This window comes from Panulirus ornatus, chromosome 30 (assembly GCF_036320965.1).
Source record: "Panulirus ornatus isolate Po-2019 chromosome 30, ASM3632096v1, whole genome shotgun sequence".
Taxonomy (NCBI): Eukaryota; Metazoa; Arthropoda; class Malacostraca; order Decapoda; family Palinuridae; genus Panulirus; species Panulirus ornatus.
The window spans coordinates 4940702-4955000 of NC_092253.1; the positions used below are offsets into that span (position 1 = coordinate 4940702).

The 14299-nt window shown below is 43.8% G+C and overlaps 1 protein-coding gene and 1 long non-coding RNA gene across 3 annotated transcripts in view; one reads left to right on the forward strand and one right to left on the reverse strand.

The window, feature by feature from the left end:
* Nucleotides 1-14299, reverse strand: part of LOC139758344 (uncharacterized) — a 289753-nt gene that overhangs the window by 112031 nt on the left and 163423 nt on the right. The window lies entirely within an intron of this gene.
* The window catches only part of LOC139758342 (uncharacterized), a 177582-nt gene continuing 165040 nt past the window's right edge, over nt 1758-14299 (forward strand). For both annotated transcript variants that reach the window (XM_071679631.1, XM_071679632.1), the window contains exon 1: nt 1758-2181. The gene's annotated coding sequence lies outside the window, so the exon portion shown is untranslated. The remainder of the gene's footprint in view (nt 2182-14299) is intronic.

Consider the following 14299-nt stretch of genomic DNA (forward strand, 5'->3'; position numbering starts at 1 on the left):
CCCCCCACACACCTCACACCACCCTTCCTTTCTTTCAATTCCATTATCGTCCTTCTACAGGAGGAGTTATGGTCGATGATACATCCTCCTAGTTCATCATGGACGAGAGATATGCACCTCACACGGACATCGGAATCAATACACGCCCTGGCCATCAATTCCTGTTGACATCTATCACCCAAATCTTCAAATTACCCTTGACATGGGTCATCCGGGGGTGGATGGGGTCATCCATCGCCACACGGTGGTGTGGGGGAAAGAGGGGAGGGGGGGAAGGGGATGGAGAGATGGGGAAAACCTCCCCCACACCCCACACACACACACCCCACACACCACCAGTGATTGTCGTCATATATCATCCGAGATACGGACAATTGTCCCCGGGCATCTATTTTTCATCCATCAATTCATCACGCGAGGCGAGTCACGGAACACGAAAAGACGACGCCATTCGTGTCCCATAAAAAAAACAACGGCGTTCGAGCAGAGCCCCACGCATGGATACGAAAAGGAAGCCATTGGTGACTTTCTGCTCATGTTTATACAGGATTGTAGGACCCCGTTTTGTTTGTCTTGTGTTATAATACGTTTGATTGAAGCAATTGGAGGATATATATATATATATATATATATATATATATATATATTGAAAAGGATCACAATTTTCGCGTGATCAAGATACTCCTATGAGTCCACGGGGAAAATGAAACACAAAAAGTTCCCATGTGCACTTTCGTGTAATAATCACATCATCAGGGGAGACACAAGAGAGAAATATAACAGTCAATTGATATACATCGAAGAGACGAAGCTAGGACCAAATGGCGTCTTAGCTTCGTCTCCTCGATGCATATCAACTGACTGTTATATTTCTCTCTTTTATCTCCCCTGATGATGTGATTATTACACGAAAGTGCACTTGGGAACTTTTCGTGATTCATTTTCCCCGTGGACTCATAGGAATATATATATATATATATATATATATATATATATATATATATATATATATATATATATATATATATATATCTTTCAAACTATTCGCCATTTCCCGCGTCAGCGAGGTAGCGTTAAGAACAGGGGACTGGGCCTTTGAGGGAATATCCTCACTTGGCCCCCTTCTCTGTTCCATCTTTTGGAAAATGAAAAAGGAGAGGGGAGGATATATATATATATATCAATTCGCCGTTTCTCGCGGAAGGAAGTAGCGCCAGGAGCAGCTCTTTGAGACATTTCGGTCGGCTGGAAGCACGTCAAGAGAAGGTGCCTATAAGGGCAATATTTTGGATTTCAAAGTTGTGTCTACTATTCCGAGAAAAATACTTAAATCTACCTCGCGATTTCGGCTCATCTTCGTAGAAACTTGAAAGCCCAAAGTGTCCATTATTCTTATCCCTTCCTTTGGAACGTTTTTTCTTCCTTTTCTAAACCAAAACATCGACATCTCTCCCTAAAAAATCAAATATTTTCCCCTCCATTCGTGTTTCATGTGACATTTCCCAGACGGTGTGTCGTCTTGTGTGTGATCTGTGCTCTTGGCCTCTTATTCGAGGCAATCAAGCGGAGCGAGTGCGCCTGCGCCGGCGTTTATTCGTTGGGGGTTAGTTGGGGATGGGGGGGGGGGGGGTTGCTGTGTTTGGGGGGGAGGAGGGGTTGGGGGGAGGGGGGAGAGTCCTCCTCCCCGATGGCCGCTCCCCGCCTTCCCTGGCTACCGGGGATCGGCCCTGCTCCCACTCAGTTACCCACGGGTTGTCGGTGAGGAAGGGCGTGTCATGTGTCGCTCTCTCGGGTGCCCCTGTAGAAGCCTCCTGGGTCCCTGTCGCTGGGAGAGGCTCCGCCAGGGAGGCCGGAGGCTCTAAACATAATAGAAAGAGATAGAGAGCAAGAAGGAAAGATAAGATATCTTAAATATATCCCCCCCCCCTCGAGTGACTGTGGAGATACCATTTATTTTAATTTCAAAATCTAGATGATCTTAGAGTTGAGTCAAAAGCAATCTATCACGCACCGTAGGATACACGAGTAAAGAAATACGTCTGTAGTTCGAGGACTTAAAGTCAAGCGAGAGTAACTTTAAAAAAAGAGAGAAAAGAGAAGAGGAAGAGGAAGAGGAGGAGAACCACCAGCTCTTCCACCCTTTTGAAACCTTCAGCTATTCCTGCTTCTTCCAAAATTAAGGTAAGACTTTAAAACCCCTTAGAAAAAAAAGAGAGAGAATATCACACACCGCGCCCTAAGTGGCCCACTGGGAGTGTCTCGCCCCAACCCGTATCTGTCAGTAGGACTTGAGGTCACCGCCGAAGGAACTGCCATGTCCTTCTCGAAGGGGAGAGAGACTTTGGCGATACAGTGACGACGTGTGCGAGTTCGCGACACGGAAGCACTCGACGTTGATGATACGTCCCGTAACATTTAAATCGCAAAGGGCGAGCGAGAGCGAGCGAGAGAGAGAGAAATATAATGCTTATCTACACGAAGTCTGATCATAAGGTCCCTTCTCCATACGATGTTGTTGCTCAAGGCAATGGAACTGGACTGATATGTGAGGGAGATGAAAAAGAAAAAGACCTTTCAAATGGCCTTTGATATCAAGGTCCTCAACTTCGGATGTGTAGGAAGAAAAAAAAAAGAAGGATAGGAAAGCCATTGATTTGCGTCCTCGTGTACATAACACATCAGAGAGAGAGAGAGAGAGAGAGAGAGAGAGAGAGAGAGAGAGAGAGAGAGAGAGACATTCGTGATGTGTTTCCTTCGTAGCCTTGAGGAAGGGGACGTGTATTGAGAGTGGGGGGTTTGTATGACGCGCCCTTCTTGCATCATCCTTAATGAAGCTATTGGAAGGTATGGCAGGGGACCGGGGGTGGGTGGGCCATGTTAAATCTTGAGGACCGCTCCTGTGTTATAGGCTTGCGACACAACACACACACACACCCACATACACCCTTACACACACCACCTCCTGCCCCTCCTGTGTATTACATTGATGACACGGCAGACCACCCGTGCCTGTGTTATAAGCTTGCGACACAGTGGCCTCATTCATCCTCCTGTGTTGGAGATTTGTGACACGACAGACTACTCCTCCTGTGTTATAAGCTTAGCACACCGTGGACCCCTCCTCCTGTGTTGTAAACTAACGATATGATAGGTTCCTGCTGTGTTGTGATCTAGCAACATGACAACTACCCTCTGGGTTGTAAGATGGGGACACAGCTGATATGCTAGCAGAGCAGTAAATCCTTCCTATGTTAAGCGTTGATTACTTAACAGATTCCTACCGTGTTGTGAGGCTAGCGACATAACAAACCCATCCCGTGTTTTACGATGGAGACACAACAGACGCCTCCTATGTTTTAAGGTAGCGAGACCACAGATACCTCTTACGTCGCAAGCTAGCAGCACAAAGAGCGTCCCTCCCGTGTTATAAGGCACATGACAGGCCCCTCCTGTGCTATAATCTCGGAACATAACAGGCCCCTCCTGTGTTATATACCCGGAACATCAGAGATCCCACCTGTGTTGTAAGTTCGGCGCATAACAAACCCCTCCTGTGTTTTCGACCAGCGACGAAACAGAGCATCCCTTCTGTGTTACAAGCTAGTGACATAACATAGCTCCACTTATCATTATCATTATTACTATCACAATTATTGTTATTTTTACTATTATTATTATCATTATTGTTATATCATTATCATTATTATCATTATTATTATTATTATTATAATTATTATTATTATCATAATTATTATTATTATTATTACTGTTATTATTATCATTATTACTATCATTAGTATTATTATCATTAGTATTATTACTATTATCATTATCATTTAAACCAACAAGAACACCTAACATTGAAACAGTGTGCTCAGAACATTTCGTACCCTTGACAATGCGATCAAAATTTCTATTAGATTATTTATGATGCGAGACATAATTGACGGACAACACTTCTACAACTGTTGTAAGACTCCTGGCCTTACATAACGTGGGTGGGTGGTACACTCACAACATGAGGGTAGTGTGAGGTTGTAGACTCATAACATGAGGGTAGTGTGAGGTTGTAGACTCATTACATGAGGGTGGTGTGAGGTTGTAGACTCATAACATGAGGGTAGTGTGAGGTTGTAGACTCATAACATGAGGGTGGTGCGAGGTTGTAGACTCATAACATGAGGGTAGTGTGAGGTTGTAGACTCATAACAAGAAGGTAGTGTGAAGTTGTAGATTCATATCACGAGAGTATTAAGAGGTTGTAGACTCATAACATGAGGGTAGTGTGAGAGTGTGGAGCAATGGCATGAGAATAGTGTAGGGTTACAGACTCATAACATGTTGGTGGTGTGTAATGACAGGCTCATAGCATAAGAGTTGTGTGAGGTTGTGGGTTCATAACACAGGATATTAAGAGGCTGTGGACCCATAACATAAGGGTAGTATAAGGTTATAGATTCATGAGGTTAGTGTGAGGTCGTAAACTCACAACATAATGGTAGTGTGAGGTTGTACACTCATAATATGAGAGTGGTATAAGCATATAGTCTCACAACATGAAGGTACCGTCAGGCCGTAGACCCTGAACATAAGGATGTCATGACGTTGAAGACTCACAACATGACGATGGAGTGAGGTTGTAGACTCACAACATGACGATGGAGTGAGGTTGAAGACTCACAACATGACAATGGAGTGAGGTGGTAGACTCACAACATGACGATGGAGTGAGGTTGAAGACTCACAACATGACGATGGAGTGAGGTTGTAGACTCACAACATGAGCTCACAACACGACAACGTTCTTTTGCCGCAACCTCGCCACGGGGGGTTGTTGTGAGGTTATGACCCTGAGGATTTTCTTATGTTAACTGCTCACAAGATTTTATCTACATATTGTAGGCTCACAGCGTTAGGGGGGTTGGTTTACTGTTACGCTGTAAGCTCAATATGAAGGGTTATGACAACTTATAAACACACACACACGATGGGAATATTGTATACTCATGATATTCGGACGATATTGAATTGTATGCTCATAATATGAGGATATTGTGAAGGTGGATGCTTGCGAGAATGATACTGAATGGTACGCTCATAATACTGGAATACTGGGGAGTTATGTGCTCATAACATGGGGGGTATTGTGAAGTCAGATGCTCATAATATGGGGATGATATGGAAGTGTATGGTCGTGTTTGGGGATGATATTAAATTGTATACCCATAATATTGGGATATTGTGGACTTATACGCTCATAATGTAAGATTATTGTAAAGTCGGGTGCTCATGATATGAGAATGATATTGAAATGAATGCTCATAATACTGGGGATATAGTGGATTATATACTCACAACATGGGGATATTATAAGTCATATACTCACATTATTGGGATATTTTGATATCTGAAGCTCACAACATGAGGTGGTATTATGGTGAAGGCTTACAGTATAGGAATGTTGTTATGAGCTACACTCACAACATGTAAAATTCTGTTATATTGCAGACTCACAACATGAACACACTTCCATGTCATAAGCGGCCACAACCTGTTATTTTATGACAAGTTCACAACACGAGAGAGCCTTCATGTCATAAGCCAATCACAAACTCACAACATGGAGAAGTTCGCTTCAGTGTGGTCACCTCACAACACGGGGGATAGGAATGATGATGTGTCGTAAACTCACACCACTTCAGGACTTCCCTGTATCATAGCTGCGAGATCCTACCTCACAGTCTGCTCTGTTAGGAGATACCCCGCGGCACTGGTCGTGGCTTTGTGATGCAATAAGTTTATAACACAGGAGTGGTCTGCTGTGAACACAAGTACCTAACATAGGAAAGGGGTCATTACACACTCTTGACTAACAGGATTGGATCTGCTTTGTTGTACGCTCAGAGCACCATGGAAATCTCTCATTTTTGACGGAGGATCACAACACACACGAGATCCCTTTGTAGTAAGATCACAGTATAATACTGCTAGAGTCTCATCCATCTTAGGTTTATAACCTTATAGAAAGCTCCACTATTTTAAGAGTTCTGTTGGAGTCTCCTCTGTCTGTCTGTCTGTCTATCTGTCTTTCAAAATATATATATATATATATATATATATATATATATATATATATATATATATATATATATATATATATATATATATATATGTGTGTGTGTGTGTGTGTGTGTAATTGATTTTCCCACTTTACCGAAGTAGCGTCAGGAACGAACGAATAATGGCCTTCTTCACACACGTCCAGTCGTTAACAGTCACGTAGGATACAGTGAAACCAAAGCCTACCAACCACTAGCCATGACCCACACACTTATCTCCACAGTCTTATCTTCATCCATTCATATGCCTTGATTTAGCCCAGTGACAGCAACGTCGTCCCCTATATATCACATCGTTCCTATTCGCTTCATCCCACAAACGTACTCACAGCCTCTTGCATGCTCGGGCCCCGATCATTGGGCGCTCCGCAGGGAAATCTAGAATTACGAAGAACGAATAGCGTGAGCGACGTGTTGTCGTGTGTCATGCGTGACAATCAGTTCGTAACCATAGATGGGTGAGAAATCGGAAATCAATGGTATTATGATTAAATGCACTGAAACAACATCTACACAAAATATATAAGTAAACTGTCATGATATTTATATAAGTAGAAGTATCTATATCAAATAATTTATATATCACACCTACAAATGGAAAGATTGTGCTTCATGTGAATGCGTCATGGTCATCAATGCTAACCGCTCCATCACGGAAGTCCGTTGTCACAAATTGGCCTTACTCACTCACATTGATCCTCTAGCTGTCATGTGTAATGCCTCGACGAAACCAGATCCCCTAATCTAAAGGCAAGTCTTTGAGACACTTTTTTGTGGTTTTTCTTGTCCCCTTCATATGCCCTAGTTCAGCTCAATGACACACACACACACGTCGACCCCTATATACCACGTCCCTTAATTTCGTTCTTTTTCACGCGCGGCTCACACCCTTCTGTATATGTAGGCCACGATCAGATGTACTATCTTTCACACCATCTTTTCATATATGCCCATCTTTATCCCCATAGACGGTGACCTTTCTTTCCAAACACATTTCCCAGTGTAGCCAGGATCCTAGCAACCTCACTCACCCAGTGGCTTGATTCAGCTTGATTCCAACCTCGGTAAACCACACAAAATAGAGCACTCAGAACAATCAACGGTCAACCAGCAACCAAAATCTCTCAACACGTACATAGTGAATCAAAAACTCCTCTCAGTACAATCCTACCTCACCTCACATGCTAGGCACAATCCTATGTAACAGCATTAGAAACCTCTAACGTAAACCACTCCAGAACTAACCATCAATCCCTAAGTAGTAATGATAAGCTTACGTTGACCTCACGCCTCAGCAACCTCTGTTGTCCGATTCTCCCAACTCAAAGAAATATAACGCAAAGCAAAACACACGCTGAAATAACCTGACAAGTCCTAAGCAACCGTTCTCACGACCCGGTCGTAAAATCCACCCTCACCAGACATGCATCCATGAGAAAGCACACTCCCTAGACAAACTCGAGTCACATTATCCCGTTTATATTCTGAGCATCATCCATTCTTCAAGTACCACAAACACCACATCAGCACATCACAAGGCCATTTATGTCCACGCTGTAACTACCACAACGAAGACCCAGCGAGCTCTTACTACTCAATTGCCCTCCACACTTGGCACTACGCCACAACACTTTATGACCTGTAGTCCCGACTGGTGGACGTGGCCAGCTTCCTGAGCGCTGCAAGAGGCTCGTATAGATAAAGACTCATAAAACAGGAAGTAAGCTGTTTATATATATATATATATAAGTTTATTTTTCTATTTGTCATACTTGTTCGCCGTTTACCATGCTAGCGAGGTAGCGCCAGGATTGGACTAAGAAAAGCTTCATTGGCGCACATTCCATTCTGTAGCTGTCATGTGGAATGCACCGAAACCACAGCTTCTATGTATAACCAGGACTCACAGACCCTTCCGTGATTTCTTCCGGCTACTTCATGAGCCCTGGTTTCGTCAATTGACAGCACGTCGCCCCCTGCACATCACATCGCTCCAATTCTCTATATCTCCTCACACCCTCCGGCACGTTTAGGCTCACAGCACTCAAAATCTTTTTCACTCCCTCTTTTCATATCCAATTTGGTCTCCCCTTCTCCTTGTCACCCCTCTAACTCTGACACATAAATCTCCTTTGTCAACCTTTCCTTACCCATTCTTCCCATACGCCCAAACCCTCTTTTACACCCTCTTCAACCCTCTCAACCATATCTTTATTATTCCCCCGCCTCTTACTTAACCCTATCGTTTCTTACTCGATCAACTCTCCCCACGCCACATATTCTCCTCTCGCATTTCATCTCCAGCACATTCGCCCTCCTCCATACAGATCCCACGCCTCGCATTCATACCTTATCGTTGGGAATTACTACACCTTCAAACATTTCCATCTCAGATGGTGACCTCTCTTTCCACATATTCACAAACACTCCCAGGACCTTCGTCCCCTCATCCAACCTATGACTCACTATTCGCTGCCATGTCCAATCTAAAAACACTTTACTTCCACCAGGCTTTCTGCATGTAAACTCACACCTCCCAACTAACCTATCTCTCTTCATTGCAAAACCTAATAATCAACCTTGTCTTTATTCACTTTCACTCCGAACTTTCTGCACTCACAAACTCTCCCGAACTCAAAGACCTGCTTCTACAGTTTCTCTCGAGTGTGCCACCAGCGCCGTATCATCAGTAAACAATGAGTGACTCACCTCCCAAGCCTCCCCAGCCTTGACGGACTGCAGACGGTGACCCTTTTCACAAGGCCATAGCGTTCACCTCCCTCACTCTCCCATCCACAAACGTGTCAAACAGCCATGGTGACTTCACACACCCTCACTACAGACCCACCTTTACCTGTGACCACCAACCTCCTTTTTTCCTACTCGCACACACCCAATACTCTTCTGATAAAAACGATTTACTCCTCTTGTTAGTTTTCATCCCACGCCATGAATTCGTAAGACCTTCCACAGAGCATCTCCATCAACCCTCTAACTTTATCTATCTATCATCTATCTATCTATCTGTTTGTCTTATCTCGTCCAGTAACGCCCCTGAGAACATGGAAGGGTTACCGGGAATGGAAATGGACGTCTGGTACGAGGATGGTGGGAGTGACGCTGATGGCTCTGCTAAATCCTCCATAATGACCCCCTCCTCCCTTCAACCAACCAACCGAACCCCCCTCTTCTTCCTCCTTTTCTTCCCCTCTAGTGGTGGGGATGGAGGGGATGTGATATCCCCCTTCTATCCCCAGATTAGGGGGGAGAACCCTCACCGCCTCTCATTAGCTGGGGAGGGAAAGGGGTAGAGGTGAGGGAAACGGGAGACTTGAGGGTGACCCTACCCTGGAGGAGAGGTCACTAGAAGCCGTCCGGGTGGAGAGGAGGGATAAGAGGAGAGGCTCTAGGAGAAGTAGATGATGCGAGAGAGAGAGAGAGAGAGAGAGAGAGAGAGAGAGAGGGAGAGAGAGAGAGAGAGAGAGAGAGAGAGAGAGAAGGCAAGTAGGAACGTACGAGGAGGAAAAGGAGAGGAATGAAACGGGAGATTATCTTGGGTGCGACATACGAGTCGTCAAGGGCCCCGCGGACCTACCCACAAGGGCCCCCGTGGATCCGCCAACAAGAGGTTTTCTCCCAAGCAACTATGCTTCCCGTAAGACGAAAATCCGGTTGGTCGGTGGGAGGAAGGGGAGGTCATCTTTTCCTCTCTCCCTTGGTGCGGGAGAGGAGCGAGAGTCGAGAGGGAGAGGAGGAGAAAGAGGAGGAGGGAAGGGATGGATGGGAGGAGGAGAAGAAGAAAGGAGAAGAGAGAGAGAGAGAGAGAGAGAGAGAGAGAGAGAGAGAGAGAGAGAGAGAGAGCGAGAGAGAGAGAGAGCCTGTGGGTAATGGGACAGGAGTGGCTAACCTCGTGCAGTTAATTGGGACTGGAGGAGGGATAAAGTCAGCGTCCTGAAGGTTTATTTTCTCGCATTAGGGCTTGGGATTTCCAGCTCAATTACGTCCCGGCGAAATTTAGAGGTCAGACATTCCCCCACCACCACCACCACCCCTATATCTCCCCCACCCCAATGATTTTTTTTTTTTTTCCCAGTGCCAACCTAATAAACAGTGTTAAGCTGTATTGATACTTTGCCCCCTCCGAAAAAAAATTTATAGCTTGCACCCCTTATTTTACTAGTGCCGAAAGAGGCAGTTTCTCACATTAAGGAAAGATGCCTAACGAAGATTTAAAAAGTGGTGGTTCGACCCTTGAATCAAGGAGGGTGTTATTGTCATGATAATTCGGTAATGAAAGAATGCTAATTGCATTCGACACTGATAATATCTCTATGAAGCCCTTGACGTGATGTGTTAATGTATATCTGTTGTGTTTTCGACACTGGTCCTGCGCCTCGGGAGCCGGGGAATCAAAGCCCTTCCCAATATCAGAAAGACGATTGCCAAAGAAAATCACCTGCTAGAGAAAATCATTGTCAGGGAGAGTCATCGCCAGAGACAATCGCTGCCGAAGACATTCCCCGGGGAAGGAACCCAGATCCATAAACAATTATGAGACCTCGGACGAGTTTAGATTCGTACTACACTACTGAATCACCAGTTCTGACACCCTTTGGATTCGAGTTTCGAAGTTGGTTCTTGCAAAGCCATTCGAGTCACCAAATCTTTAGCAGAGATTCTTACGCTGTCAGTACCACTTCTCGGGTATAAACAGCTTCGAAATGCATTGCTTTACTATCCTGTGTTTTCCAAAGATACGACTGTGACCTCAGGACACTACAACAGTCCTCCAGCAGATAACCTCATTATGGACCATTAGTTCTCCCGTTATCTCTGTCCTTCCCTTGAACACTCATGCACTGTCCTCTCGTAGATAACCCGCATCACAAACCGTTGGTTTATCTATCCATGTCTATCCCTAGTCTATCCCTCCCACGTACGTCCGAGTACATTACGTACACAACGACATGTCACTGCAAAAAGAAAAACAAGTGTCATTCTCTGGTTCCAACTTATAAGAATTTAGTACAAATCACAGGACGATTTATATATATACATTGCCTACAGAGATCAAAATCAAGCCAAAGACATAATGACATAAAGGATGATCGAGCTCGGACCTGCTCCCAAATGTTTATCAATACAAGATATACACGAAGCCCAGGCGGACGAGTTGAGTGCCTTCAGTTACGGAATTCATTTCCAGTGCATAGGCCAACGGGACACTTAGGAACATGGAGGAACACCCATGGCTATCGTGAATTCCAGTCTTCGAAGGGTTCCAATCCTTGACAGCTCCAGGCCCCAACGCCCAGAGGTAAAGATGTATCCAGTGTCCAGTATGTGTTAGAAATAGGTTTGAGTACAGCGCGCAAAGGCTAGAGCTTATTCACAGATGTGACCCTCGTACTCAAATCGTCTTTACGAATGCTACAACACACTTGAGCATCCTGAATTATTTGTACGTACAACTCGCTCATAATGGAGTTGCTGTTTGCTCTGGAATGAGCGCGACGAATCATCACGAATCCACTACAATGAGACACCTTGAATCAGTTTTGATTTGATGAAGCTGTACAAAATACGAAGGTATATATATATATATATATATATATATATATATATATATATATATATATATATATATATATATATATATAACAGTGTGTGTCTCAAAAGTGTTTAAAGAATTGTGATTTGTTCACTAAGTTCATTTCAGAATAAGGAGAGAGAGAGAGAGAGAGAGAGAGAGAGATTAGTCTTCTTAAGCCCTGGGGGCATTGGGCAAGGCACTACAACACCTATTAAAGTCCTGGAGAAATGTAATGGAGCGAGGCAGGACAAGGTGATCCTGGGGGTGGTGGCGGTGGGGTGGCGGTGTGGTGTGGTGTTAGTGTACCCTAGGAAGGCTTGGCTGGTTGAGGAGGTCCTTAAGGACAAGGCAGGATGGGAGGCATTCCCTGAACGCCTCCTCCTCCTCATCCTCCTCCTTCTCCAGCGGCACCACCATGGCAAACATTCCTGGCGTATCACTGAAATAACACTGTACTGTCAGGAGGGCTTTTCACTGTTCTTTCGAGGAAAAATACAGGACACTGAAAACCACAGATTTAACCTGGAAGAGGTCGATTTTCATTCTCAAATACTTATCTTTCCGACTTCAAAAAGTCGTTTATCTTACACCACAATTATACATGCATACGTATACACATGCACATATGCACTCATGCATACGTAAGACGTATGAATACACATGTGTGAACGCTTAAGAGGCCTTCATACAGCTATGCATAAAATGACATATATGCATTTAGAAGATCTTATTCACAACATAGCGCACTGGATGTCTGTGCTGAAGGTGTCACACGAGATGGCAGTACAAGGGGGAGAGACAAGCGACAGAGGAGGAGGGCCTACATCTGTAGGTAATATGTTCCAATTTATATCGACGATAGTTTTTACAATACTTGACGACAGAATGTATTGGTGAATAATCATGAAAGAAAAACCATTTTTTTCCCCCTCCTCTTCATCCTATTCAAATCTATGCTCGCGCGAATTAACACTGTGTTGATGTTGCTGTAAAAATACGTTTGCAAAAGTGAGAGTGTCTTTTACCACTGAATAGCAGTGGAAGAAATGTGACAGTCTTTTCTCTCTTAATGCATATACATACATACATACCTATATACATACATATATATATATATATATATATATATATATATATATATATACACACTGGAAACTCTAGTCACAGACAAAGTCCATATCAAGGCTGAACCCCAATTGAAATATAGACTGGTTAATGAAAGGGAAAAAGAAGAGACAAGGAAAAGCATTTACGAATTTTCGAGGAAGTGGGGAATAGAAAAACCTGTCTTTTAAAAAGTATCAGATCATAGTTACTAGTTCTATACTTATATATCCTTATATACTTATATACTCACTGGTTATATCATAGTTTCAAACAGATATAAACTGGATATATGGGAATGGTACGAGGAGTGTAAAGAGATGGCAATGGGGTCAAGGAATGAGTTTTACCCTAGTTTTCTTAACACCTGCATGAAATGCTGTTTAAGTCTCATGATACTTAGAAGAGAAAGAGAGAAATTTCAGATGATGGCAAGTGTCTCAACCCCAAGGGTGAATGATGGTTGTAGACATAAGAATGTCGTGTGTGCGAATGTTATCACCGAAGTCCCGAAGTGTGCCCCGAGAGAAAATGATGGAGGGTTGTTAAATAGCGGCTAAGAGTCTAATTGAAAAGATGAAAAAGGATCACAAGGCGATGACGAGGTGGCACTATACCTCCCCTTGTATGAAATCGAGGCCGATACATTAATCATGGGAAGGTCTTATGTATGATGTGTGTAGTCACTACATTCAGCAGACGACGCAGCATTAAGTAGAACTCAACTGCTTTTTGCAATAGTGATGAACGTTCCTGTTGCTACTGCAGGCGCGTACAGGCGGGCAGAGACAGACAGACAGACGGAGAACAATGGCTCCTTGTGAAGTGAGTTCAGTCCCCCCCCCCTAAACACACACACACACACAGACACACACACACGTGTGTGTGTGTGATCTCTCCGTCTCTTTCGCGTTGACCCGCGCTCGGCACACGGGTGAGACTCGAGACGCGCCGAGGTTATTGGAATTCCTTTATTAGCGAGAAAATAGAAGGAAAGAGAGAGAGAGAGAGAGAGAGAGAGAGAGAGAGAGAGAGAGAGAGAGAGAGAGAGAGAGGTTTATAGTTCTGTGGACATGATTGTGGTTCCTCTTTCGATTACTTGAATGCTATGATACCATACGAGATTCTTCATGTGTATATATATCATAAATTCCCACATTCCACATAAATTCCAGCATTCCCACTCCAAGGCTGCGCTGCACTCAGTTGCTGGGAGAGGTAGGACTCCTATGAAGAAGAAAGATGTTCATTGACGAGACTGTTTGATAAAGCTATAGCAAAGATGGCTACGTCTGTATACGTATATACATACAAGTATCAACTGGGAAAGAAAAAAAAAGAGTTAATTACATTGTATTCAGCAAGAAAAGTAATTCAGGAATATCTGTTATGAATGAGGCTATGAGGCCTCCTTCATCCTGGGAGCTACAAAGTCTTGTGAATTACTTGAGTCTCATTTTTTTTTTCTTCTTCTTCTTCTTCT